This window comes from Budorcas taxicolor, chromosome X, assembly GCF_023091745.1.
Source record: "Budorcas taxicolor isolate Tak-1 chromosome X, Takin1.1, whole genome shotgun sequence".
Lineage (NCBI taxonomy): Eukaryota > Metazoa > Chordata > Mammalia > Artiodactyla > Bovidae > Budorcas > Budorcas taxicolor.
The window spans coordinates 81,717,343-81,741,783 of NC_068935.1; the positions used below are offsets into that span (position 1 = coordinate 81,717,343).

The window sequence follows — 24,441 nt, forward strand, 5'->3', positions numbered from 1 at the left end:
AATCAAATTCAGGATGCTTAGGAAGGGTAGGTGAGAGGGATAAGGAAGTGTTCAGCTCAATCAGAACTCAAGTCCTTAAGAAGTAGTTAGCAATCACCTTTTATATACTAGGCATTGGATAGTGTGGTGAACAAGACTAACATGGTCTCTGCCTTCAGGGAATTTATATTCCAGAGGCAGGCAAACAACAAGTAAGCAGACAAATAAAATGATTATAAGTTATGATAAAATTGTGAGGGGACTAAACAAAGCCTGAGAGAATAACAGAGGGAGGCCTTATTTTGGTAGTGTGGTCATGAAAGTCTTCTTAAAAGAGGTGATATTTAATTTGAGAACTGAATGATAAGAAGGCACCAAACATAAAGATCTGGGTAGGATATTAGGAAGAACTTTCCAAGCATAGGGAACAGTAATGCAGAGACTCTAAGCTTGCTTTTTTCCCCCCTTCAGGATACTAAGAGGAGCAGTATGGTTGGAAGGTATTGAGTAGTTGCCTGGTCATTCAGAACCTATGGGCCAGATAGGGAGATACAGTATGAATCCATCAGAACATTTAAAGCAGGAATGTTCCAGTGATGTGATTGATATTCTGAGCTTACTCTGGCTGCACTGTGGAGAATTACTTCAGGATGGGCATTAGGTGGTAGCTGCAGTAGAGAGATGATGATGGCTTAGACTAGAAATGGAAAAAAAAAGTGTGTTAAAGACATATTTGTGAGTTTAAATCAATGGGATTTGGTGATGGATTAGATATGGAAGGTGATGGAGAGAGAGAGAGCATGTATGATTACCTGGTTTCTAGATGCATGGCAGGGCTATTCTATGAGATGAGGGATTCCTGGAGAGGACCAGTTGTTTGAGGGAAGATTGGATGTTCGATTTATATATATTGAAGAGCCTTCAAAACTCACAGTCTGAGTAATCACACTGCCTCTTGGTCAGTGCTTTAACTTACTGATTTTGTGTAAATGTTACCCTCATTTAAGACAGAAGTACCAGAGCAAGTGGTGTCTTCTTTTTTTTTAAAAAAAAAATATTTATTTTTTAATTGAAGGATAATTGCTTTACAGAATTTTTTGTTTTCAGTCAAACCTCAACATGAATCAGCCATAGGTATACATATATCCCTTCCCTTTTGAAACTGCCTCCCATCTCCCTCCCTATCCTACCCCTCTAGGTTGATACAGACCCTCTGTTTGAGTTTCCTGAGACACACAACAAATTCCCATTGCCTATCTATTTTACATATGGTAATATAAGTTTCCATGTTAGTTTCAACATACGTCTCACCCTCTCCTCCCCTCTCCCCATGTCCACAAGTTTATTCTCTATGTCTGTTTCTCCATTGCTGCTCTGCAAATAAATTCTTTGGTGCCATTTTTCTAGATTCCATATATATGCATTAGTATATGATATTTATCTTTTGCTTTCTGACTTACTTCACTCTGTATAATAGGCTCTAGGTTCACCCACCTCATCAGAACTGACTCAAATGCATTCTTTTTTATGGCTGAGTAATATTCCATTGTGCATATGTACCACAACTTCTTTATCCATTCATCTGTTGATGGACATCTAGGTTGCTTCCATGTTCTAGCTATTGTAAATAGTATTGCAATGAACAGTGGGATACATGTGTCTGTTTCAATTTTGGTTTCCTCAGGGTATATGGCTAAGAGTGAGATGGCTGGGTCATATGGTAGTAGGAAACTTTAACACCCCACTCACACCAATGGATACCTCATCAAAACACAAGTCTTAAATGATACATTAGATGAGCTGGATCTCACTGATTTCTTCAGGACATTCCATCCAAATGCAGAAGAATACACCTTTTTCTCAAGTGAACATGGAACATTCTCCCAGATAAACCACATCTTGTGTCACAAATCAAACCTCAGGAACTTTAAGAAAATTGAAATCATATCAAGCATCTTTTCTGCCCACAATGCTATGATACCAGATATCAATTACAAGAAAAAAGTATAAGAAATACAAACACATGGAGATTAAATAATACATTTCTAAATCACCAACAGGTCACTGAAGAAATCAAAAGGGAAATCAAAAAATTTCTAGAAACAAATGACAATGAAAACATGACAACTCAAAACCTATGGGATGCAGCAAAAGTAGTTCTAAGAGGGAAGTTTATAGCATTACAGTCCGATCTCAAGAAACAGGAAAAACGTTGAAGAAGCAACCTAACTTTACACCTAAAACAACTGGAAAAAAGAACAAAAAACCCTGCAAAATTAGAAGGAAAGAAATCATAAAGATCCAAGCAGAAATAAATTAAAAAGAAATGAAAGAAACAATAGTAAAGATTAATAAAACTAAAAGCTGGTTCTTTGAGAAGATAAACAAAGTTGACACTTAGCTAGACTCTTCAAGAAAAAAAGAGAATAATCAAATCAACAAAATTAGAAATGAAAAAGGAGAGGTTACAACAGACAATGCAGAAGTACAAAGGATTATAATAGACTATTATGAACAACTATATGGTAATAAAATGGATAACCTGGAAGAAATGGACAGATTCTTAGAGAAGTTCAATCTTCCAAGACTGAACTAGCAAGAAATAGAAATTATGAATAACCCAATTACATGCAATGAAATTGAAACTGTGATCAAAAGTCTCCCAAAAAGCAAAAGTCCAGGACCAGATGGCTTCACAGGAGAATTCTATCAAACATTTAAAGAAGAGCTAATACCTATCCTTCTAAAACTCTTTGAAAAATTTGCAGAAGAAGGAACACTCCCAAACTCATTCTGCGTGGCCACCATCACCCTGATACCAAAACCAGACAACGCAAAAGAAGACTACAGGCCAATATTACTGATGAACATAGATGCAAAAATCCTCAACAAAATTTTAGCAAACAGAATTCAGCAACACATTGAAAAGCTCATACACCATGATCAAGTTGGGTTTATTCCAGGGATGCAGGGATTCTTCAATATATGCAAATCAATCAATGTGATACACCATATTAACAAATTGAAAGATAAAAACCCTATGATCATCTCAATAGATGCAGAAAAAGCCTTTGACAAAATCCAGCAAGTGATTTCTTTACAAGCCTGGCAGCCCTGTGTTCCTATGTAGTTTCTTTTCTGCCATTAAATGCATGGTCAAAAGTGTTGGAGACATTTTTGTGGGTTTGAAAATTTCAAGTGAAAAATGTTTTGGCTTGAAATCTTTGGAAACCATTCCGTAGGGTTGTTAAAGCTATAGCTGACATCAATTAACGGAACAGCAAATTAAAATCCAAAACATCCAAAGATTATTCAAATGCTGGGGCACTGTTGAAGTGACTTTACACCCCACTCTCCAACTCTCCCACTTTCAGTGGGAGAAAGGTCACTTTCTCCTACTGCATAGAGCATGAGAAGAATGTATACACATGTGGTCGTGAAAAACTATTAAAGTGTCTCCTAAGAATAATAGCAAATGAAAGCTAGTAAATGGAGGTGGAGAGAAAAGACAGGAGGCAACATAAGATCAAAATCAGCTCTGGTTTCTTTGCAGTACCTTGTCTCCCAGTCTGGTAATTATCCTCCACATGCTCTGGTCTAGATAACATCTTGCTTCTCAGTCATTCTTTGAATCCCACTTGCCCCTGAATCCCCAAACAGAATCATGGAATTCTATTTTTGTTAATGTTACAGGATGCAATAGGAAGGAGCCAGATCTGAGAAGAAGTAAAAAAAGTAGAAAGGAAGAACAATGTTAGATATGCCAATGCTAAAAAAAAAAGCTGGTGGTGATAATGAAAAACGTGTTAACTAGTTAACCTAACAGAAAAATAAAAAGCCAAAAGAAACAGGCCCTAGGGCTGTGTTGAGGTCACAGTGTGGAAACTGTTCCAGCTACCTGAAAATCTGCAGGTTTGCAGTGAAATATAATTGGCTTCACTGATAAGAGGCTGGGATACTGGGGGAAGCTTGTTTTGTAAGCTTTTGGGAATCCTTTAGGAAACACCTGTGGTCCCTAGTTTATAGCCAGTTAGAAGTCAGGAGCAAATAAAACAAACAAACAAACAAACAAACAAAGAAGGAAAAGGTTGTTATTCTTGCTATCAGTTCAGTTCAGTCGCTCAGTTGTGTCCAGCTCTTTGCGGCCCCATGAACCGCAGCACGCCAGGCCTCCCTGTCCGTCACCAACTCCCGGAGTCCACCCAAACCCATGTCCATTGAGTTGGTGATGCCATCCAACCATCTCCTCTGCCCTCCAACCATCTCCTCTGCCCTCCAACCATCTCTTCTGTCATCCCCTTCTCCTCCTGCCCTCAATCTTTCCCAGAATCAGGATCTTTTCAAATGAGTCAGCTCTTTGCATCAGGTGGCCAAAGTATTGGAGTTTCGGCTTCAACATCAGTCCTTCCAATGAACACCAAGGACTGATCTCCTTTAGGAAGGACTGGTTGGATCTCCTCACAGTCCAGGAGACTATCAAGAGTCTTCTCCAACACCACAGTTCAAAAGCATCAATTCTTCTGCACTCAGCTTTCTTTATAATCCAACTCTCACATCCATATATGACCACTGGAAAAACCATAGTCTTGACTAGATGGACCTTTGTTGGCAAAGCAGTCTCTGCTTTTTAATATGCTGTCCAGGTTTGTCATAACTTTCCTTTCAAGGAATAAGCGTCTTTTAATTTCATGGCTGAAATCACCATCTGCAGTGATTTTGGAGCCCAGAAAAATAAAGTCAGCTGCTGTTTTCACTGTTTCCCCATCTATTTGCCATGAAGTGATGGGACCAAATGACATGATCTTAGTTTTCTGAATGTTGAGCTTTAAGCCAACTTTTTCTTTTTTTTCATTTGAAATATTTTTATTATTATTTATTTATTTTTTACTTTTCAATATTGTATTGGTTTTGCCATACATCAACATGAATCTGCCATGGGTGTACATATGTTCCCAACCCTGAACCCCCCTCCCACCTCCCTCCCCATACCATCCCTCTGGGTCATCCCAGTGCACCAGCCCCAAGCATCTTGTATCCTGCATCGAACCTAGACTGGTGATTTGTTTCTTATATGATATTATACATGTTTCAATGCCCTTCTCCCAAATCATCCCACCCTCTCCCTCTCCCAGAGTCCAAAGCCTGTTCTATACATCTGTGTCTCTTTTGCTGTCTCTCATTGGGGTTATCGTTACCATCTTTCTAAATTCCATATATTTGTGTTAATATACTGTATTGGTGTTTTTCTTTCTGGCTTACTTCACTCTGTATAATCAGCTCCAGTTTCATCCACCTCATTAGAACTGATTCAAATGTATTCTTTTTAATGGCTGAGTAATACTCCATTGTGTATATGTACCACAGCTTTCTTATCCATTCATCTGCTGATGGACATCTAGGTTGCTTCCTTGTCCTGGCTATTATAAACAGTGCTGCGATGAATATTGGGGTACACATGTCTCTTTCGATTCTGGTTTTCTCAGTGTGTATGCCCAGCAGTGGGATTGCTAGGTCATAAGGCAGTTCTATTTCCAGTTTGTTAAGGAATCTCCACACTGTTCTCCATAGTGGCTGTACTAGTTTGCATTCCCACCAACAGTGTAAGAGGGTTCCCTTTTCTCCACACCCTCTCCAGCATTTATTGCTTGTAGACTTTTGGATTGCAGCTATTTTGACTGGCGTGAAATGGTACCTCATTGTGGTTTTGATTTGCATTTCTGTGATAAAGAGTGATGTTGAGCTTCTTTTCATGTGTTTGTATGTCTTCTTTGGAGAAATGTCTATTAAGTTCTTTGGCCCATTTTTTGATTGGGTCGTTTATTTTTCTGGAATTGAGCTGCAGGAGTTGCTTGTATATTCACTCTTCTCTTTCACTTTCATCAAGAGGCTCTTTAGTTCTTCACTTTCTGCCATAAGGGTGGTGTCATCTGCATATCTGAGGTTATTGATATTTCTCCTGGCAGTCTTGATTTCAGCTTGTGCTTCCTCCAGCCCAGCATTTCTCATGATATACTCTACATATAAGTTAAATAAGTAGGGTGACAATATACAGCCTTAACATCCTCCTTTTCCTATTTGGAACCAGTCTGTTGTTCCATTTTATCTAAATAGAACTTACATTGCAGGCTGAGAGGGAATTAAAAAAAAATTGTGTTGAACTGTTCTGGAGGCTATTTCCACACAGCTCCTGCTTAGCAGTCGTGGTACTGCTCCCAAGGTGAGAGCTACTTACCATGGGAAGGTAGTTTTTATTAGCCGCACAAGGAAGATTAACCACAGGATCGAGTTTTTTGCAGTCTCTCTGAGCCCTTCAGTCTAGAGACAGCCACATACCTCTGGGGGTAATCTCCTCTGAGAAGATGGGGAGTGATGCATGACTTTCTAACCAGTTACTACTGACGGACTCAAACTGCAAACAAGAGTATTCATTAGTATTGAGTCAGGAACTCCCTAGCAACATCAAACTAGGTTTTAGGCCCTAGATATAAGAAGAAGGCATGTGGCTTTACTTAGGTTCCCCAGCCTTGATGCTTATTATCTATACAGGGAAGTCCTGCCTTGTTCTGTCTCAGGGAGGAATGGGTGAGAGTCCTACCAGCCAACCTCCACCCTCAGTAATCTCTTGGTCTGAATATGTAAAATGCCTTCAAAGAAGGACCCTAGACTCCTTAAGTATCCTGAAATCATCCTGAAATTGCCTTCGTATAAAATAGTAACAGAATATATAATGGAAGAAAAGACCCCATTTAATTAGCAACAGAAAAGAGAAATACCTAAGAATAAACACCTAATATACAAGTTGTACATGAAGGAGAGTAAGTATTAGTGAGGAAAACCAAAGAAGACTTAGACTAATAGAAAGACACTTCATATTCTTAAATGGAAAGATAATATAAAAATATCAGTTCACCTAAGAGTAGGATAAATTAAACTTAGTTCAAATAAAGGTACATTTTTTGGTTAATCTGGTTGTAAAAGTCATATATAAAAACAGGGAAGCATGGGACTTCCCTGGTGGTCCAGTGGTTAAGATTCCACACTCCCAACGCAGGGGTCCCCAAGTTTGATCTCTTGTTGGTGAACTAGATCTCACATTCTGCAACTAAGAGTTTGTGTGCTGCAACTAAAAGACCCCACTTGCCTCAATTAGAAGATCTCACATGCCACAACTAAAACAATAATAATAAAAACAAGCAGGCCTGAAAACCCAGAGAAATTAGGAAACAGGGAGTAGTTAGGGGAAATTCGTTTCAGCAGAGATTAAAAGTAAAATGCCATTAAGCTGCAGTAGTTAAAACAGTGTGGTACAGGTACATCTGATAAAGATGGTATTGCAGATTAGTAGGGAAAAATGAATTATTTAACAAAGTTGTTGGGACACCTTCTTCAGGAAGGAGAGTTATTTCCATACACCTCATACTTAACACCCAAGTAAGTTACAGATAAATCAAATAATTAAATGTAAAATATAGGGCCATAAAACTTCTATAAAAAGTGGGAGTGTTTAAAATTAGAGTATGGAAGGATTTTAAAAATAAGATATAAAATTAGGAAGTAATAAAATGAAAAGTTGATATCTCTGAGACCATGAAACTCAAACTTCTATATGGAAAAAGAGCATCATATAAAGTCAAAACTGAAATGAGTGTTCTTCATACATGGCTGTAGTAGAAACTGGCAGAACTTCTGTGGAGGTAGTTCAGAAGTTTAAGTCAAAATTTTAAAATGCACATACCTTAACCTAGGAATTATACTTCTTTGATTTTATTCTATAACTATACACAATATCTCCATACATGTGCACAAAGATATATGTGCAATGATGATCTTCATTGCCAGTGTAATAAATTACCACAAATTTAGTGGACTGAAACAACACAAATTTATTCTCTTATAATTTTGGAGGTTATAAGTCCAAAATCAGTTTCACTGGGCTACAATCAAGGCATAAGCAGGGCTGGATTCTTCTGGAGACTCTGAGGGGAGGCTCTGCTTCTTTGCCTTTTTCAACTTCTAAGGCTGCCTGTATTCCTTGGCTTGCGGCCCCTACCTCCATCTTTAAAAAGCATCACTCCAGTCTCTTCTTCTGTTGTCACATTGCTCCCTTCTCTCCCATTAACACTTCAGCTTTCCTCTTATAAAGACCTTTGTGATTATATCTAGACTTATCCAGAGAATTGGTGATAAATGCCCTATCCCCACATCATTGAATTAATCACATCTGTGAAATCCATTTAGGAATGTAAGATAAGATAATAATAGGTTCTGGGGATTAGGACATGAACATCTTTGAGAGAACTTATGCAGCCTACCATAGACATGTTCTTGTATACCCTATTTCTAGAAGAATAAGAAATTGCTAATGATAAATGTTTTTTGGACAGAGAAACCTGGAGGCTGAGGGACAAAGGACAAAGGGACAAAGGACAAAGACGCTACTGCAAACCTCTTGTGCTTTTTGTTTATGTATCTGTAGTCTCTATTTTTAAAAATGTGATATATGGTCATTATAGAAATTTTAGAAATTGCAAAAAAGAGAAATGCATAAAATATTAATCATAATCAACCATATAAGCTGAACAACTGTTAATGTTCCTGGTGTATTTTCTTCTATCATTTTTTCTATTCATAATTATGTTTGTAGTAAACAAAATAAATGGCTTTCCAAAGATATCCAAACCCTAATCTCCAGAATTTGTGAACATGCTGCCACACATGGTTAAAAGGACTTTTGTAATGTAAGTGAGGATTGTGAGATAGGGAGATAATCCTGGATTATCTGGGTGGACTCAATGTAGTCACAAGGATCCTTATAAGATGGGGTTGCAAGAAGGTAAGAGAAGGAGAGAAGGTGATGTGTAAAGGAAACCAGTGGTACAGTTATGCAACAAGGAGCCAAGGATAAGTATAGCCGTTAGTAGATGAAAAATGGAATGACTGAACTCCTGGACTTCTGTCCTCTAGAATTGTAAGAGAATAAACATGTCAGTTAAAAATATTAACAGTTTGGTAATTTGTTACATTTAGGAAACTAATGCAATGTCTTTAAATGATAAACATTTCCCCATGTTCTTTAACATCTTTTGTGCATACTATAATGATACCTTACATAATATTAATATTTATGTATTTGCTTTCTCTTCTAGACACTAAATTATACAAGGTCAGGGACCGTTTATGTCTTTTCTCCCAACTTTATTAAGGTATTAATAACGTATGTGTCTGTTTAGAGTGTACAACATGATGATTTGATATATGTGTATGCATGCGTGCTAAGTCGCTTCAGTTGTGTCTGACTCTGTGTGACCCCATGGACAGCAGCCTACCAGGCTCCTCTGTCCACATGATACTCCAGGCAAGAATACTGGAGTGGGTTGCCATTTCCTTCTCCAGATATGTGTATATATTGTGAAATTATTACTGCAATAAGGTTAGTTAACACCTTTGTCTTATCACATACTTTTATTGGGTATGTGATGATGACATTTAAGACCTATTCTCAAAACTTTCAACTATCAATATATAATACTGTACTGTAAATTATACTATACAGTTAATATTGTACTGGTGATAGACAGGGAGGCCTGGCCTGCTGCAGTCCATGGGGTCGCAAAGAGCTGGACACGACTGAGTGACTGAACTGAACTGAACTGAGCTGTTAACTATAATCACCACACTGTCCACTTGAGCCCCAGAACTTATTCATCTTATATCTGGAAGTTGGTAATCTTTGACCAGTATATCCTCGTTTCCCCGAACTCCTAACCTCTAGTGAGACCATCAATCTACTTTCTACTCCTTTTTTAAAAATAAAATTTTATTGTTGTTATATTATCTTTTGGCCACAGTGCACAGCATGTGAGATCTAGTTCCCTGACCAGGGATCAAACTCGTGCCACCTGCCTTGTCAGCACAGAGTCTTAACCACTCTATCACCAGGGAAGTCCCTCTCTATTCCTTTTTTTTTTTTTTTTTACAGTGATATAAGTAGTTGTGTTTATTATAGTAAGTCAATAACAAATGAATTCATATTCTAATAGCTTTTTTATACCTAGTACTTTGTACCTCTTAATCTCCTTCCCCTACTTTGTTCCTCCCCTCACTCCTAAACCCACTGATAACTGTTAGTTTGTTCCCTATATTTGTGAGTCTGTTTCAGTTTGTTGTATTTATTCATTTTATTTTTTATATTACACATATAAGTGAAAGCACAGTACTTGTCTTTCTCTATCTGGCTTACTTTACTAAGCATAATATTGTCCAGGTCCACCGATGTTTTTGCCTTTTATTTATTTTTTAATATAGATTTATTTATTTTAATTGGAGGTTAATTACTGGCAAAATTTTATTCTTTTCTATGGCTGATAATATTACATTGTGTGTGTGTGTGTATATCACATCTTCTTCATTGTTTCATCTGTTGTTGGAAACTTAGTTTGCTTCCATATCTTGGCTACTGCAAATAATACTATTATAAAACATTGAGTGCATATATCTTTTTAAATTTGTGTTTTTATTTTCTTTGGATATGTACCCAGGAGTAGAATTGCTGAATCATATGGTATTTTGAGATTTTTGAGGACTCTCCATACTGTTTTCCACAGTGGCTGTACCAATTTGCATTCCCACCAACAATGTACTAGGGTTCCCTTTGCTTCACATCCTCACCAACATTTATTATTTGTTGTCTTTTTGACAATAGCCATTCTGACAAATGTGAGGTAATATCTCATTGTGGTATTGATTTGTTTTTTCCTGATGATTTGTGATGTTGAGCATCTTTTCATGTGCCTGTTAGTGATCTGTGTTTATTCTTCAGGGAAATGTTTATTCAGGTCTGCCCATTTTTTAATTGTATTGTTTGTGTGTGTGTGTTTTTTTTCATTTTAAGTTGTATGAGCTCTTTATTTTGGACAAAAGTGAAAGTGTTAGTCGCTTAGTCGTGTCTGACTCTTTGTAACCCCATAGAGTGTAGCTGACCAGGCTCCTCTGTCCATGGAGTTCTCCAGGCAAGAATATTGGAGTGGGTAGCCATTTCCTTCTTCAGGGTATCTTCCTGAACCAGGGATCAAACTCAGGTCTCCTGCATTGCAGGCAGATTCTTTACCATCTGAGCCACCAGGGAAGCCAACTTGTTAGACATATCACTAGTAAATATTTTCTCTCATTCACCAGGTTGTCTTTTCATTGGTCGATGGTTTCCTTTACTATGCAAAAGCATTTATATTTCTTAGGTTCTATTTATTTTTGTTTGAATTGACTGAGGAGACAGATCCGAAAAATATATTGATAAAACTTAAGGTCAAATGAGTGTGCTGCCTACATTTTCTTCTATTAATTTTATGGTTTCTGGACTTATATTTAGATCTTTAATCCATTTTCAATTTCTTTTGTATATGGTGTGAGAAAATGTTGTAATTTCATTTTTTGACATGTAGCTGTTCAGTTTCCCGAAGACCACTTATTGAAGAAAATGTCTTCTCCTCATTGTATATTTTTGCCTCCCTTGCCATAGATTAATTGATCATGCATGTATGGATATATTTCTGGACTCTCCATTCTGTTCCATTTGTCTTTCCTAGGTATTTTATTCTTTTAATGTGATTCTAAATGGGATTGTTTTCTTGCTTTTTCTGATTAGTATATAGAAAAACAACAGATTTCTATATATTAATCTTATATCCTGCAACCTTACTGACTTTATTAGTTCTAATAGAATTTTTTTTTCATGGATACTTTAGGGGTTATATAATTGAAAGGAAGAAGTAAAAGTGTCGTTACTTGCAGATGATGTGATACCTGTTATTTTTCTTTTATGATTGCTGTGGCTGGGACTTCATGAACTCCTTATTGCCAAATTCAGACTTAAATTGAAGAAAGTAGGGAAAGCCACTAAACCATTCAGGTATGACCTAAATCAAATCCCTTATGATTATACAGTGGAAGTGAGAAAGATTTAACGGACTAGATTGGATAGACAGAGTGCCTGATGAACTATGGAAGGTTCCTGACACTGTTCACGAGACAGGGGTCAAGACCATCCCCATGGAAAAGAAATGCAAAAAAGCAAAATGGCTGTCTGAGGAGGTCTTACAAATAGCTGTGAAAAGAAGAGAAGTGAAAATCAAAGGAGAAAAGAAAAGATATAAACATCTGAATGCAAAGTTCCAAAGAATAGCAAGGAGAGATAAGAAAGCCTTCCTCAGCAATCAATGCAAAGAAACAGAGGAAAACAACAGAATGGGAAAGACTAGAGATCTCTTCAAGAGAATTAGAGATACCAAGGGAACATTTCATGCAAAGATGGGCTCGATAAGGGACAGAAATGGTATGGACCTAACAGAAGCAGAAGATATTAAGAAGAGGTGACAAGAATACACAGAACTGTACAAAAAAGATCTTCACGACCCAGATAATCACCTCGAGCCAGACATCCTGGAATGAGAAGTCAAGTGGGCCTTAGAAAGCATCACTACGAACAAAACTAGTGGAGGTGATGGAATTCCAGTTGAGCTGTTTCAAATCCTGAAAGATGATGCTGTGAAAGTGCTACAATCAATATACCAGCAAATTTGGACAAGTCAGCAGTGGCCACAGGACTGGAAAAGGTCAGTTTTCATTCCAATTCCAAAGAAAGGCAATGCCAAAGAATACTCAAACTACCGCACAATTGCACTCATCTCACATGCTAGCAAAGTAATGCTCAAAATTCTCCAAGCCAGGCTTCAGCAACACATGAACCGTGAACTTCCAGATGATTAAGCTGGTTATAGAAAAGGCAGAGGAACCAGAGATCAAATTGCCAACATCTGCTGGATCATTGAAAAAGCAGGAGAGTTCCAGAAAAACATCTATTTCTGCTTTATTGTCTATGCCAAAGCCTTTCACTGTGTGGATCACAATAAATTGTGAAAAATTCTGAAAGAGATGGGACTACCAGACCACCTGACCTTCCTCTTGAAAAACATGTATGCAGGTCAGGAAGCAACAGTTAGAACTGGACATGGAACAACAGACTGTTTCCAAATAGGAAAAGGAGTACATCTAGGCTATATCTTGTCACCCTGCTTATTGAACTTCTGTGCAGAGTACATCATGAGAAATGCTGGGCTGGAAGAAGCACAAGCTGGAATCAAGATTGCCGAGAGAAATATCAATAACGTCAGATATGCAGATGACACCACCCTTATGGCAGAAAGTAAGGAGGAGCTAAAAAGCCTCTTGATGAAAGTGACAGGGGAGAGTGAAAAAGTTGGCTTAAAGCTCAGCATTCAGAAAATGAAGATCAAGGCATCTGGTTCTATCACTTCATGGGAAATAGATGGGGAAACAGTGGAAACAGTGTCAGACTTTATTTTGGGGGGCTCCAAAATCATTGCAGATGGTGATTGCAGCCATGAAATGAAAAGATGCTTACTCCTTGGAAGGAAAGTTATGACCAACCTAGATAGCATAAGCAGAGATATTACTTTGCCAACAAAGGTCCATCTAGTCAAGGCTATGGTTTTTCTAGTGGTCATGTATGGATGTGAGAGTTGGACTGTGAAGAAAGCGAGCGCTGAAGAATTGATGCTTTTGAAGTGTGGTGTTGGAGAAGACTCTTGAGAGTCCCTTGGACTGCAAGGGGATCCAACCAGTCCATTCTAAAGGAGATCAGTCCTGGGTGTTCTTTGGAAGGAATGATGCTGAAGCTGAAACTCCAATACTTTGGGCACCTCATGCGATGAGTTGATTCATTGGAAAAGACTCTGATGCTGGGAGGGATTGGGCGCAGGAGGAGAGGGGGCGACAGAAGATGAGATGGCTGGATGGCATCACTGACTTGATGAACATGAGTTTGATGAACTCCAGGAGTCATTGATGGACTGGGAGGCCTGGTGTGCTGCGATTTTCATGTCGCAAAGAGTTGGACACGAGTGAGCGACTGAACTGAACTGAAGACTTCCTATACTGTATTGACTAGAAGTGATGAAAATGGACATTCTTGTCTTGTTCCTGATATTAGAGGAAAAGTTTTCATCTTGTTACCATTGAGTATGATGTTAGCTGTGGGTTTATCATAAATGGTCTTTAGTATGTTGAGATTATGCATTTTCTGCATTTGTTAAGATTGTCATGTGATTTTATTTTATCTTTCTTTCCTTTTGTTAATATGGTGCATCATATTGATTTGTGAATATTGAACCATCCTTGAGTCCCTGGAATAAATCACATGATCATGGTATATGACCCCTTTTATATATTGTTGAAATTGGTTTGCTAAAAGATTTTGTGAAGATTTTTGCTTCTGTAGTGATGAGAGATGTGTGTGTGCTGAATCCCTCAATGTGTCCTACTCTTTGTGACTCCATGTACTGTAGCCCGCCAGGCTGCTCTATCGATGAAATTTTCCACGCAAGGATACTGGAAATATTACAGGGGATCTTCTGACCCAGGGAGCGAACCTGCATCTCTTGTATTTCCTGCATTGGCAGGTGAATTCTTTACCACTGTACAATCTGGGTAATATCTTTGCTTTGGTGTCACGGTAATAGTGGCCTCAAAAAATGAATTTGGCAATGTTTCCTCTTCAATTTTTTTTTTTTTTTGGCAGTAGTTTGGGAAGGAGAAGTATTATGTTTTCTTTGTATGCTTGGTATTCAATAGAATTCTCCCATGAAGACTTATGGTCCTGTACTTTTTTGGGGGGGAGTTCTTTGATTACTGATTCAATTTCAATCCTAGTAATTGGTCTGTTCAGGTTATATCTTTTTGATTCAGTTTTGGAAGAATGTATGTTTCTAGTAATTTATGCATATCTTCTAGGTTGTCCAATTTGTTGGCATATAACTGTTCATAGTATTCTCTTATGATTGTATCTCTGTGATATCTGGGGTGAATTCTCCTGTTCCATTTATTATTTTGTTCATTTGATTCCTTGCTTTTTTCTTACTGAGCCTGGTTAAAGGCTTATCAATTTTGTTTTCAGAAAACCAGTTTTTGGTTTCATTGATCTTTTTTTTTTCCATTGTTCTCTATTTCATTTATTTCCACTGTCATGTTTATAATTTCGTTTCTTCTTCTGACTTTGAGCTTTGTTCTTTGTTGCTAATTCCTTTGGATGGTAATTTAGGTTGTTTATTTGAGATAGGCTTGCTGCTATTTTGTTACTTGTTTTCCCATTTTTCTCATTTTCTGTGTGTTTCTTATTCTTTAGGTATTGGTCCCTTGTGGTTTGATGATCTTCTTTTGTGTTTTATTTGTGTTCCTTTCTAATTTTTGTGTATCTATTGTACATTTCAAGCTGGTTTTAGAAAAGGCAAAGGAACTGGAGATCAAATTGCCGACATCTGCTGAATCATCAAAAAAGCAAGAGAGTTCCAGAAAAACATCTATTTCTGCTTTATTGACTATGCCAAAGCCTTTGACCCTGTGGATCACAATAAACTGTGGAAAATTCTGGAAGAGATGGGAATACCAGACCACCTGACCTGCCTGTTGAAAAACCTGTATGCAGGTTAGGAAGCAACAGTTAGAACTGGATGTGGAACAACAGACTGGTTCCAAATAGGAAAAGGAGTACGTCAGGGCTGTATATTGTCACCCTGCTTATTTAACTTATATGCAGAATAATCCATGTGAAATGCGGGGCTGGATAAGGCACAAGCTGGAATTAAGTTTACCAGGGTAAATATCAATAACCTCCGATATGCAGATGATACCAGCTTTATGACAGAAAGTGAAGAAGAACTAAAGAGCCTCTTGATGAAAATGAAAGAGGAGAGTGAAAAAGTTGGCTTAAAGCTCAGCATTCAGAAAACGAATGGCATCTGGTCCCATCACTTCATGGGAAATAGATGGGCAAACAGTGGAAACAGTGTCAGACTTTATTTCTTTTTGGGTCCAAAATCACTGCAGATGGTGATTGCAGCCATGAAATTAAAAGACACTTACTCCTTACAAGGAAGGTTATGACCACCCTAGATAGCATATTCAAAAGCAGAGACATTACTTTGCCAACAAAGGTCTGTCTAGTCAAGGCTATGGTTTTTCCAGTGGTCATGTATGGACGTGAGAGTTGGACTGTGAAGAAAGCTGAGTGCCGAAGAATTGATGCTTTTGAACTGTGGTGTTGGAGAAGACTCTTGAGAGTCCCTTGGTCTGCAAGGAGATATAACCAGTCCATCCTAAAGGAGGTCAGTCCTCGGTGTTCATTGGAAGGACTGATGGTAAAGCTGAAACTCCAATACTTTGGGCACCTCATATGAAGAGTTGACTCATTGGGAAAGACTCTGATGCTGGGAGGGATTGGGGGCGGGAGGAGAAGGGGCGACAGAGGATGAGATGGCTGGATGGCATCACCTACTCAATGGACAAGAGTTTGAGTGAACTCTGGGAGTTGGTGATGGACAGGGAGGCCTGGTGTGCTGCGATTCATGGGGTTGCAAAGAGTTGGACATGACTGAGCGAGTGAACTGAACTGATTGTACATCTTTCGTTTGTGTTTGAAATTGATAATCCCTTAAATTCAAACACATTCTAAAAATCTACATTGTTCAGTCTTGCCTCACATTTTGTGTTTTGGATGTATTTTGCATCTTCATGTGTACCCCTTAACTGTTTATTGTAGTTATAGTTGACTTCCCAATTTTTGTCTTTTAATCTTTGTACTTGCTTAGTTAAATGATTGATCCACAGTTCTTTACTATATATTTGCCCTTACTTATTGGTTATTTGTTTTCTTACAATTTATCTCTTGTAGCCTTTATCACCCGGAGAAGGCAATGGCACCCCACTCCAGTACCGTTGCCTGGAAAATCACATGGACGAAGGAGCCTGGTAGGCTTCAGTCCATGGTATCTCTGAGTCGGAGAGTACTGAGCGACTTCACTTTCACTTTTCACTTACATGCATTGGAGAAAGAAATGGCAACCCACTCCAATGTTCTTGCCTGGAGAATCCCAGAGACAGGGGAACCTGGTGGGCTGCCGTCTATGGGGTTTCACAGAGTCGGACATAACTGACGCGACTTAGCAGCAGCAGCAGCAGCAGCAGCAGCAGCAGCAGCCCCAGCTTTTTTCACATAACGAAGATCCTTTAACACTTCTTGTGAGATGGTTTAGTGTTGATGAACTCTTTTAGTATTTGCTTATCTGAGAAGCTCTTTATCTTTTTCAATTCTAAATGATAACCTTGCTGGGTAGACTGCCCTAAGTTGTAGACATTTTTTCCATTCAGCATTTAAAATATATCATGCACTCTTTCTGGCCTGTAAAATTTCTACTGAAAATTCAGCTGATAGCCTTATGAGGATTCTCTTGTATGTGGTTTTTTGTTTTTCTCTTCAGTTCAGTTCAGTTCAGTTCAGTCGCTCAGTCGTGTTTGACTCTGCGACCCCATGAATCGCAGCACGCCAGGCCTCCCTGTCCATCACCATCTCCTGGACTTCACTCAGACTCACATCCATTGAGTCCGTGATGCTATCCAGCCATCTCATCCTCTTGCTGCCTTTAAAATTCTCTCTTCATCTTTTGCCATTAACATTTTGATACATCTTGGTGTAGGTCTCTTTGCGTTCATCTTGTTTTGGACTGTCTGTACCTGAATATCTGTTTCCTTCTCCCTGTTTGGGAAGTATCCAGCCATAATTTCATTAAATACATTTTCTATCCCTTTCTCTCATCTCCTTCTGGGCCTTATATAATATGAATGTTATTATGCTTGATATTGTCCCAGAGGTCCCTTAAACTATCCTCTTACAAATTTTTTCCCTTTTACTGTTTTTATTGGGTTATTTCAAATATTCTTATTCTATCTTCCAGTTCATTTATGCATTATTTGCTGTCACCTAATCTGTTAATTCCTTCTAGCGAATTTTTAAATTCAGGTGTTGTATTATTCAGCTCTGACTGGTTCTTTGCATATTTTCTAGTTTTTTGTTAAAATTCTCACTGTGTTCATCTATTCTTTTCTCAGTTCATTTAGTGTTCTTATTACTATTGCTTTGAACTCTTTATCAGGTAGATTATCTGTATCATTATGGTTTTTTTCATATGTGGCCTTGTTCTTTTGTTTGAAACACATTCCTCTGTCTTTTCATTTTAACTTTTTCTGTCACTATGATGTTAGGTGAAACAGTGACCTATCCAAGTCTTGAAAAGTGTTCTTGAGTGGTAGCTCCATTATGCAGTCTACATGTGTCCAGTGGCTTTCGTGGGAGAACTGGACTTTAAGTGGGCAATGGCAGCATCTTTGCCTGGGGTACACTGGCAGCCACCACCTTGGTGGGAGGTAGGGCTGGAGCTGAAGCAGCCAGAGCCGGAGATAGAGCCATGTGTGAGCCAGAGCTTCTCCTATTCTCAGTGGCCATTATTGTCATAATGGGGAAAGTGACAGGACGTGAGAGGCTGAAACAGGAGTCCTGAGGGAGTTGGGTTCTCCTGGGTGTAATGGTATTCTTTGCTTTGGTTGGGATCGTGGTTGGAGCTTGGGACTGCAGTTTTGTGCTGGTTTCATTCTGTTGTGTGTATGCCTTGGTTAGAGACTGGTTTGGGGCCAGAGGGGTTGGTGCCACACTAATGAGCTGCTTTCTTTCCTGCTGCAGATGGTGGTCTCTACTCTAGAGCTAGGTTTGTTCCTCTGTAATCTTGGTTTGGACATGTACACTGACAGTGACTTCCTCTGCCCTGTTTAGAGGCAAGGCTGTAGTCCAAGCTGGCTCCATTTCCTCTAAGTGTGAGCACACTAATTGGCAAAAGCAGCCTCTGCCTTAGTGGGCAGCAGCACTGGAGAAAGAGGAGCTGGAGCAGGATCCTGGTATCAGCTGGGTGTGTGTAGTGGAGCAGTCCTACCAAGCTGGCTAGAGCCCAGGCAGCTTTGAGTATGCTGCCTCTGTATGTGCATTCTTCAAGTGTAGAGTCTTATTTTCTTCCAGCTTTCTGGTAAACCTGACTTATTTTCAAACCAGATCCTAGGACTGGGGTGCCTAATTTTCTTCCTGTCAGATTCTGTGTGGATCTTCCTTTACAGTCTTGGTTGTGAAAGAGCTGTTCTGCCAGGTTATTTTCACATGCAGTTGTATTTTGGATGTTTGTGAGGGGAGGTGAGCTCAGCCTTCTCCTGCTCAGCTATATTTATCTCTCTCCCCTACTCTCTAAATTCATCTTTTTTTTTTTTTTTAGATTCTACGTATAAAGGAGAATATATAGAACTTGTTTTTCTTTCTGACTTATTTCACTTAGCATAATGCCTTCATGGTCCATCCATATTGCTGCAAAATGCAGGATTTCTTTCTTTTTAAATGGCTGATTAATATTACGTTATAGTTATCCAGGCAACATTATGTTGTTTCCGTGTCTTGGTTATTGTGAATGCAATGAACATGGGGATATAGGTATCTCTTTCAGATAGAGTTTTCATTTTCTTTGGAAAAATATATGGGAGTCAAATTGCTGGATTGTATGGTAGTTCTATTTTTAATGTTTTGACAAATTTAAATACTGTTTTCCTTAGTAGGTACACCAACTTACATTCCTATAAACAATGCACAGGGGTTCCTTTCTCTACATCTTCTCTAACATTTATTGTATTAAATTTTTTATCCATTCTAATAGGCATGAGGTATTATTTAACTGTGGTTTTGATTTCATTTCATGATTAGAGATATTATGCATTTTTTCATGAACATATTGGGCATTTGTATGTCTTTTTTGGAAAAAATATCTGTTCTGGTCCTTCGCTAATTTTTAAATCAGGTTACTCTTTTGGCTGTTGAATTTGAATTCATTATACATTTTGGATAATGTCTAATCAGATGTCTAGTTTGCAGATATTTTCTACCATTCTGTATGTTGTCTCATCACTCTCTTGATTGTTTCTCGTGCTTTACAAAACTTTATTAGCTTGATTTGGTCACATTTGTCTATTTTTCTTTCACTTTTATTGTCATATCAAAAAAACGTTTTAAAGACCAATGTCAAGGAGCTTTTCTCATCTGTTTTCTTCTAACAGTTTTACACTTTGAAGTCTTGCATTCAAATCTTTAAGCCATTTTGAGTTAATTTTTTTTTTTCAAATTTTAACATGGTAAATCTTTTTTGGGTTTTTTAAAAATTAATCTATTTATTGAATGATAATTGCTTTACAGAATTTTGCTTCTTTCTGAGTTAATTTTTGTGAGTGGTTATAAGATAGGGGCCCAGTTTCATTCCATTGCCTGTGTGTATTTAGTTTTTCCAACACCATTTATTGCAAAGGCTATCCTTTCCCATTGAGTATTGACTCCTTTGTCAAATATTAGTTGACCATGTATATACATGGGTCTATTTCTGGGCTCTTAATTCTTTTCCACTGTTCTATGTGTCTGTTTTTATGCCAGTAGCATTCTGATCTGATTACTATAGCTTTGTAATAAAGTTTGAAATCAGGTATTATGATTTCTCCAGGTTGTTTTTTTCTTTTAGCTCAGGTTGCTTTGGCTATGTGGGTCTTTTGTTGTTCCCCATGAATTTTAGGATTTTTTTTTCTATTTTTTCTAATATGCCATTGGAATTTTGGTAGAGATTGCATTGATTCTGTTTATGGCTTTAGGTAATAATGGGAATTTTAATAATACTAATTCTTGCAATCTATGAACAGGAGATATCTTTCTATTTATTTGTGTTTGTCAGTTTTTTCATCAATGTTTATAATTTTCAGTGTATAGATCTTTCATCTTTTTGGTTAAATTTATTTCTAGGTATTTCATTCCTTTTGATGCTATTGTAAATGGGGTTGTTTTCTTTATTTATCTTTCTGATTAGTTCATTGTTACTACATATAGATGTAGCTGATTTTTATATAGTGGTGCTATATAAGAAGGTATAACTGCCTTCTGTTTATGTCTTGATCAGCATTAGAATTCCACTGTCTTTTTCACAGTGGGCCCTTACTGGCTACTCATTTAATGTCAGTGAATTTGCAATATCTTACTATTATTTCATTTTAGATGTTAAGATATTAGATATTTTTCCAGTGCTTTGCCTTTTTTAAGTAGCTCTAGCTAAAATATAGCTGATAATGCTATTGCTATTCCTACTGCTACTACTACCACTAAGCTCTTAAGTGCTGTAATTACTTTATTTCAACTTAATCTTTATGAAAACCTCATGGGATTGGATGCTATTATACTCTCCCTTTTTCTGGGTCACAGTAAGTGGCAGAAACCTAGTTCTGTCAGATCTATCACTAAACTGCTCCATCCTACTGTCAACCCACAAATTGGATCATATCGTATATGCTAATTTTGATAACTTGCTTTTTTACTAAATTAAACATCATAAATATCTCCTTGTCTGATTACAAAATTTTTCTATCATATAAAAATGTTGCTTAATGTTCCATTATATGTATCTATTCTTAATTTATAGGTCTAAGACTTTATTACTAAATATTTTAGATTATTTCCACTGCACATGTAATTAAATTTATTTCCAGTTTTAACATGGAAAAATCTAAATATGCACAAAAGTAGAGAGGATAATATAAAGAGCAGTTATGTACCTGTCATTCAGCTTCAATAATTGTTAATATATGGCCTATCTGTTACCTCATGCAGTACTTTTCCCCTGGGCCTGGATTACTTTGAATCAAAATTTGCAGACTGTCATTTCATCTGTAAATACTTTATCACTGAACACAGTTTTTATACTCTACAGTTAGAGTGATAGTTTCCTAGTAGCTTACTAATTCAAGTTACCCTAGAAATGAGTATTCAGAGACAACCTGGTAGAGCTAATATCTCACTTTGGTTGGAAAAAGCACAGTTAGATGTCTATCCTCCATGATCTGTAAAAGAAAATTTTGTGTATTCCAAGAGGGGGAAAAAGTTCAGATCTATGGTTCTTAATCTTGGCTGAACACTGGAAATACCTGAGGTACTTTAAAGGTATTGATCTCACTCCCAGAGATTCTGATTGAATTGGTTTAGGATGGGGGCCTGATAATTTTTTTTTTGTTATTTTGGTAGAATATACATAACATAAAGTGAATCTTTTTAACCACATTTAAGTATAAAATTCAGTGGCATTTACAATATTCACAATATCATACAACCATGACCACCCCACATTTCCAGAACTTTCATTATCTCAAACAGAAGCTCTGTACCCATGAAGTAATAATTCCCTGTTTCCCTGTCCCCTCAGCCCCTTGCAATCACCATTATTCTTTTTGTTTGTATGGATTTTCCTATTTTAGATATCTAATATAAAGTGGGATCATATTGTATTTGTGCATTTGTGTTAGGCTTCTTTCACTTAGCATAAAAATTTCAAGCTTATTCCACATTGTAGCATGCATCAGAATTTCTTTTTTGGAGTAATATTGCATTTATGTATCACCACATTTGCCACTCTGTGTATCTGTCAATCTGTTGATAGACATTTACATTTTTTCTGCCTTTTGGTTATTGTGAATAATGCTGCTGTGAATATTGGTGGTTGAATATTGAATATCTGCTTGAATTCCTGCTTTCAGTTATTTTGAGTATAAATCCAGAGTGGAATTATTGCTTGATCATATGGTATTTCAATATTTAGTTTTAAGAGGACCCTCACCCTGTTTTCTACAGTAGCTACACCATTTAATTTTACCACCAGCAATACACAAAAGTTATAATTTCTCCACATCCCTGACAATGCTTGTTCTTTCATTTTTTTATCAGATCAGTTCAGTTCAGTCGCTTGGTCGTGTCCAACTCTTTGCGATCCCATGAATGGCAGCACGCCAGGCCTCCCTGTCCATCACCAACTCCCGGAGTTCACTCAAACTCACGTCCATCGAGTCAGTGATGCCATCCAGCCATCAAATCCTCTGTTGTCCCCTTTTCCTCCCGCCCCCAATCCCTCCCAGCATCAGAGACTTTTCCAATGAGTCAACTCTTCTCATGAGGTGGCCAAAGTACTGGAGTTTCAGCTTCAGCATCATTCCTTCCAAAGAACACCCAGGGCTGATCTCCTTCAGAATGGACTGGTTGGATCTCCTTGCAGTCCAAGGGACACTCAAGAGTCTTCTCCAACACCACACTTCAAAAGCATCAATTATTCGGCGCTCAGCTTTCTTCACAGTCCAACTCTCACATCCATACATGACCACTGGAAAAACCATAGCCTTGACTAGATGGACCTTTGTTGGTAAAATAATGTCTTTACTTTTGAATAAGCCGTCTAGGTTGGTCATAACCTTCCTTCCAAGGAGTAAGCGTCTTTTAATTTCATGGCTCCAATCACCATCTGCAGGGATTTTGGAGCCCCCCAAAATAAAGTCTGACACTGTTTCCACTGTTTCCCCATCCATTTCCCATGAAGTGATGGGACCAGATGCCATGATCTTCGTTTTCTGAATGTTGAGCTTTAAGCCAACTTTTTTACTCTCCTCTTTCACTTTCATCAAGAGGCTCTTTACTTCTTTTTCACTTTCTGCCATAAGGGTGGTGTCATCTGCATATCTGAGGTTATTGATATTTCACCTGGCAATCTTCATTCCAGCTGTGCTTCTTCCAGCCCAGTGTTCCTCATGATGTACTCTGCATATAAGTTAAATAAGCAGGGTGACAAAAACAGCCTTGACATACTCCTTTTCCTATGTGGAACCAGTTGTTCCATGTCCAGTTCTAACTGTTGCTTCCTGACATACATACAGGTTTCTCAAGAGGCAGGTCGGGTGGTCTGGTATTCCCATCTCTTTCAGAATTTTCCACAGTTTATTGTGATCCACACAGTCAAAGGCTTTGGCACAGTCAAGAAAGCAGAAATAGATGTTTTTCTGGAACTCTTGCTTTTTCCATGATCCAGCAGATGTTGGCAATTTGATCTCTGGTTCCTCTGCCTTTTCTAAAACCAGCTTGAACATCTAGAAGTTCACGGTTCATGTATTGCTGAAGCCTGGCTAGGAGAATTTTGAGCATTACTTTACTAGCATGTAAGATGAGTGCAATTGTGCGGTAGTTTGAGCATTCTTTGGCATTGCCTTTCTTTGGGATTGGAGTGAAAACTGACCTTTTCCAGTCCTGTGGCCACTGCTGAGTTGTCCAAATTTGCTGGTATATTGATTGTAGCACTTTCACAGCATCATCTTTCAGGATTTGAAATAGCTCAACTGGAATTCTATCACCTCCACTAGCTTTGTTCGTAGTGATGCTTTCTAAGGCCCACTTGACTTCACATTCCAGGATGTCTGGCTCGAGGTGAGTGATCACACCATCGTGATTATCTGGGTCATGAAGATCTTTTTTGTAGAGTTCTTCTGTGTATTCTTGCCACCTCTTCTTAATATCTTCTGCTTCTGTTAGGTCCATACCATTTCTGTTCTTTATCGAGCCCATCTTTGCATGAATGTTCCCTTGGTATCTCTAATTGTCTTGAAGGGATCTCTAGTCTTTCCCATTCTGTTCCTTTCCTCTATTTCTTTGCATTGATCACTGAAGAAGGCTTTCTTATCTCTTCT

The 24,441-nt window shown here is 38.0% G+C and overlaps 1 protein-coding gene across 1 annotated transcript in view; it reads left to right on the forward strand.

Moving 5' to 3' along the window:
* OPHN1 (oligophrenin 1) overlaps window positions 1-24,441 on the forward strand; it is a 597,166-nt gene that overhangs the window by 53,724 nt on the left and 519,001 nt on the right. The gene's annotated exons all lie outside the window — the stretch shown is intronic.